This window comes from Nuphar pumila, chromosome 6 (genome assembly GCF_984573655.1).
Source record: "Nuphar pumila chromosome 6, dmNupPumi1.hap1.1, whole genome shotgun sequence".
NCBI classification, from domain to species: domain Eukaryota; kingdom Viridiplantae; phylum Streptophyta; class Magnoliopsida; order Nymphaeales; family Nymphaeaceae; genus Nuphar; species Nuphar pumila.
Window position 1 is genome coordinate 98,802,800 of NC_143254.1, and position 6,000 is coordinate 98,808,799.

Sequence of the window (6,000 nt, forward strand, 5' to 3'; positions counted from 1 at the left end):
ATGTTTGTGTTATACTACTAACACAGATCAAATCAAATCCAAATTTGACCCATGGGCCAAGAGATGCATTTTCATAGGTAGACAAAAAGCTTATAAGGTGTTTGATTTAGAAGGTAATTTGGTTTTCATAAGTCGTGATGTTGTTTTTCATTAATCGATTTTTTCTTACCATATAATAGATGAGAAGACCAATGAAATTGTTTTTCCAATCCCTGCACCTATGTATGAATCCCCAATAGAACAAGAAATAGAAAATCACCAATCGCCTACTCTCATTCTTGACACCTCCACTTCACCAAATGCAAATTAACCTTCTGCTCAAAACCCAAGCACTACCGAAAATCATCTTCACCGATTAATCAGAGAAAAATGTCCATCTATTCTCCTTAGAGACTTTTACTTTATGGCCGCTCAGTCCAAACCCAATTCAGTCCTCACTTCGGGTTAAGAACCAAACAGTACACAATTTCCTTTAATCAATTGTGTTTCTTTTCAAAAGTTCTCACACTCTCACAAAAAGTTTTTGTTGGCTATATCCAGTGTCTTTGAACCCATCTCCTATCACTAAGCTATTCAAGAGTCTTGTTGGCGTTATGCCATTAGTGCGAAAATACAAGCTCTGGAAGAGAAAAACACTTGGTTTGTTACTTCACTCCCTAACAGTGTGAAGCGAGTGGGTTGCAAATGGATATACAAGGTGAAATACAGGTCTGATGAGTCTATTAAGCGGTATAAGGCTCGTCTCGTGGCAAAGGGTTACTCTCAGCAAGAAGGTCTCGATTATCATGAGACAATTGCTTTCGTAGCCAAATTGGTCTCTATTAGGCGTCTGCTTGCTACTGTTGTAATTAAAAATTGGACTCTTCACCAAATGAATGTCCATAATGCATTCCTTGATGGTGAATTAGATGAAGAAGTTTATATGAAATTGCCTCTAGGGATTGCAAAACAAGGGAAGAACTTGGTATGCAAATTGAACAAATCGTTATGTGGGCTCAAACAAGCCCCTAGAAATTGGTTGCCTAAATTTTCCAACACTCTTATTCAATATGGTTTTTCCCAGTCAAAGGTTGATTATTCTCTATTCACATTTTTCAAGAAAAATATTTTTGTAGCTGTAACACCCTGAGATTTAAAATCCTTTAAAAATGCATAAAAAAAAAAATTTCTTTTGAGATAAACAACATAAGCAGTTTTTAAGCTTCGATTTAAAACCTCAGGTGGGTTATATTTCACAAACCACAATATAAATAAAAATATATTTAAATTTAAACAAGTATTATAGTCGCAGTCCTTTACACAAGGTCTAGATAATAAAATATTTAGGATTAAAAATTTAAAACAAATCCTAAATTAATCCTGAGATCTTGGAAATTTGAATTCTTCGATGCTGCTATTGTCCAACATCCATTGCAATGTTGATTATTCCATACCTAAACCTGTATTTCCCATAAAATGAGGTCAGACTTATAACAACCTGATAAGCAAATACCAATTAAAGGTAACTTTAAAATATCAAATCATATTTAGGAATCATGATTTAACACTAATTATGTAATTCAAATTTAGATCATAAAAACAAGTATAAAAGTAATCAGTATCATACAAGCACTCATGCATTTAAAACAAGTAACAACTCATGTATTTAATACACATAATGATATTGTCCATTGTTTTGCACATAGTTATTCATTACTAGAGTTTTTCTTTCGATATTTATTAACCCTGTGCGTAAGCACAAGCCACTAATCATCGTACAACCGAGACCATCTCGAGGTTTATTATGTCAATGTGTATTTTAATTACCCTAAATAACTAGTGTATGGATCCCAAGGAGAATGATTTGCAATCAAAAGAATGTTTCTAAGGGTAACTGAAAGCGTTGCTTCGGATGCATCCTGAAACTTCTGCAGAAGTTGGAGCAGTCACTTACATCGGTTTCCAAAACCTGTGAGTGATAGAAAACCCATGAAAATCTATCGCTGCTAAAAATATTTCACATGTCACTCGAGTCTTGTACCACCTACCTTCTCTAAGGTAAGCCTCAACTATATTATGCTATATTTTTTTATTAGGTTTTCAACCCATTCAATGTTTCTCTGTATTTACAAGCATTTCACTATGAAGGTAGAAAATCACTTTAAGTTTATGTGTAAGCATGATTCATTTAACAACTTTTACATAAGAAAATTTTTAGTACAATGATACATTTCAATAATAATCACATGCTACACATTAATCAACATGCTCTATGACAACAAATGTTACTTGAACCATGGCCATAGACTGGCCAAAATAATTTATTTCATAAACAACAAGTTCAGGCATTTTAATTCAAAGTCTGCAGAGTTTTATTAAACCCTAATCTCATTATTGAAACACAATCTTTATAACAAGCATTCAAAGCATACTAACCTGAATTAATGCATGCAAACATAGTTCAAAGCATATAAACATGGATCAGGGTATGCAAATGCTGACATAATTTACATCTATAATTTTGATACAAGTATCTAAAATATATTTAACATTTTAAATTATAAGTTTTTGGTATAATAACTTACTTTGATTTTTGGAATTTTTGAGGTAGAACAAAATAGATCACTGGTGCCGCGATTTATTTTAGTAAAAATTCTATTATATTAGAATATATTTGTTACAGTTTGCGGCTAGGGTTTTCAAGTAAACAAGAGAGAGAAAGAGAGAGAGAGAGAAGAATGGAAATCTTCTTTCAATTAGGGCTACTCTCTATATTAAATAGAGAGAGTCCAAAGAACAAAATTACACCCATGTCCCTCATTAAAGAATAAGATTCAAATAACCTCTAGTTTAGAAAAACTTATTTACTAAAAACATTTTACTAAAAACATCTTAGTCTCAACACTCCCCCTCAAGCTGGAGCATAGATATCAATCATGCTCAGCTTGTCACAACACTTTGAGAAATTTGGTCTCGCCATGGCTTTGGTAAAAACATCAGCTACTTGATTTTCGGAAGATACATGATCTGTGCAGATATACCCAGCCTGAACAAAGTCGCGAACATAGTGACAGTCAACTTCAATATGTTTAGTCCTTTCATGAAACACTGGATTGTTGGCAATATATGTAGCAGCCCTATTGTCACACATCATCAATATAAGTAGGGATACTTTCTCCTGAAGCTCGGTCAAGACTGACTTTACCCACATAATCTCAGCTGCAGTCTGGGTCATTGCTCGGTATTCAGATTCAGCACTCGACCTGGCTACAACGGTTTGTTTCTTACTCCTTCAGGTAACAAGATTTCCTCCCACAAACACACAAAATCCAGATGTTGACTTCCTATCTTCAACAGATCCTGCATAATCCGCGTCAGTGTAAGCAACAACGTCCTTATTTTTCGAGTCACACATCATGTTGAGACTAAGATGTTTTTAGTAAAATGTTTTTAGTAAATAAGTTTTTCTAAACTAGAGGTTATTTGATGTTTCTGTAACAAGACTCCCTAGAGGATGGAGCCACAGGCTTTGGAGTGAACGACTCTAAAGGAAAAGGGGGAATTGGCAGAGGAAAGACATCACCCTGACTCTCTTGTAACCTTGGAGTAGTACTCGAAAAATAAGGACTAGACTCAAAGAAGGTAACGTCCGCACTGACATACTCTTTATGAGATATAGGGTCATAGCAACGATATCCTTTTTTGTTTTTAGGATACCCAAGGAAAACACATTTAATAGACTGTGCAGCAAGTTTATCTCGATCAGGACCCAGCTTATGCACAAAACACACACATCCAAAAACTTTAGGGGGGATAGGAAAGAAAGGAGCCTCTGGATGGAGAATTTGAATTGGGATCTGGTCTTCTACAGAACTGGACGGCATGCGATTTATAAGAAACCCGGCTATCAAAACCGCATCGCCCCAGTATGTAGCAGGCATATTGGATTGAATCATAAGGCACCGAGCAACATTAAGGATTTGTCTATGTTTCCTCTCAGCCACCCCATTTTGCTGGGAGGTATGAGGACATGTAAATTGAGGTTGAATCCCATTACCAGAGTAGAATTTAAGTAAGTCTTTGGATTTGAACTCAAGAGCATTATCAGTGCGAACAATTTTAACACATATGTCAAATTGAGTTTTTATCTCTACAATTAAAGATTTAAGAATGACAGGACCTTGAGACCGATCTTTTAACAGGAACACCCACGATAGTCTCGAGAAGTCATCAACAATAACTAGATAATAACGACATTGAGACCTATTCGGAATCCACTTGATGGATTCTGACTGGAGGGAAAAGAGCTTCGACAATGTTTTCCCAATTGACATGTTTCACACTGAAAAGAAACTGAGGGAGGTATATGAGGAATGACACGACGAAGTTTTGTCACTGGAAGGTGACCCAAACGATGGTGCCACAATAGAGGACTTGAGGATGATGTAACAGCAGAGTGGGCCGAAACCTCTGGTTGGTGAAGGTAATACAGACCACCTTCCTCATAGCCACCACCAATCCTTCTTCCCGTCAGCAAGTCCTGAAAGGTGCATCCCATAGGATCAAAAATCACTCTACAATTCAACTCTTTTGTCATTCGACTGACTGATAATAAATTCTGTGGAAACGAAGGAGCATGAAGAACATGTGACAATTGAAGAGTAGGGGTAATAGAGATGTTTCCCTGCCCTATAATTGGGGAAGAGCTATCATCAGCAAGACGTACCCCTTTCTGACCTGTCACAGGTTTTAAACTCAAAAAATTGCTCGAGTTTCCGCACAAGTGACCAGAGGCTCCAGAATCAATGACCCACCTACCACCTTGAGCAGATAGGCCATCACCTGTCGAGCACACAACCTCCGCAACAGAAGACTTTGAATTGGATGATAGTAAAGCAAGGAGCTCGTCATATTCAGCCCTGCTAAGAGTTACACAATCATTGGAGGAATCTGCATCTGATTTAATCACTTGAGCCATAATATAAACTAGTGGGCTTGATTCACAAAATGCAGAAGCAACCACACGCGCATACCCACAATCAACAACAAGCCTGACTGTATCAAGATTTGATTTCACCAATGAAATCTGAGAAACATGACCTTCGACTGTTCAGATCCAAACTCCAAATATAATTTTAAAGAAACTTGACTAAAACCTTTCACCTCAACCAAGGATGACTATAGGCTGTAAATCAAGATCACACATCCAACACGACTTAGAGTGTGTTATCATCACACATTCGCCACTACTACAACCAGTAGCAGCACCCAACACACGACTTAGAGTGTGATACCACAGTGCCCAACACAGAATTCCACTTCAAAAGGCACGGTTCCCACAAACAGAAAAAAAATTTCCGCACATCAGGGAATCACGCGACATCTGCTCCCAGCCATATACATAATGCTTGATGAATAAAAAGGATCACTACACAGCACCCAGCTGCTTGCTAAATAGAATCTGAGCACACATCCTCTCAGCCATATACCTCATGACAGCCAAAAAAAAATAATTTCACGAATTCTGCACAACACTTGTACTTATCAACATAGATAAAGGTATTCACGACAGCTGCGTATTTATCAACCAGCCAAAAGGAATTCACGACGAAAACTCCCAGCAATATAAATCACGACAGCCACACACAATCTGCTGCAACAACTATATATCTGACCAACACCGAGATGCAATTATAACACCAATAAATCTGATCAAATTTAAGAGACGTTGATCAGTTTTGGTTTTCCACACCGATCAGCAACTTCAACACTAATAGGTCTGATTAGCTTTAAGAGACGCTGGTCAAATCTGACTTTCCACACGATCGACAACTTCCATTGTCTTATTTAAAACACCCCCCACAAACACTTCCATCGACTTAACAGATCTGATTTAGATCACAAAGAGAAAGGCTGCGACACGCAGCATGAAACCCACAACCACGACAAGAAGTTTATAATCACCCAAAACTGAACACAGACTTGAATCATAAAAAAACTATCATTCACCCTCAGATCGAT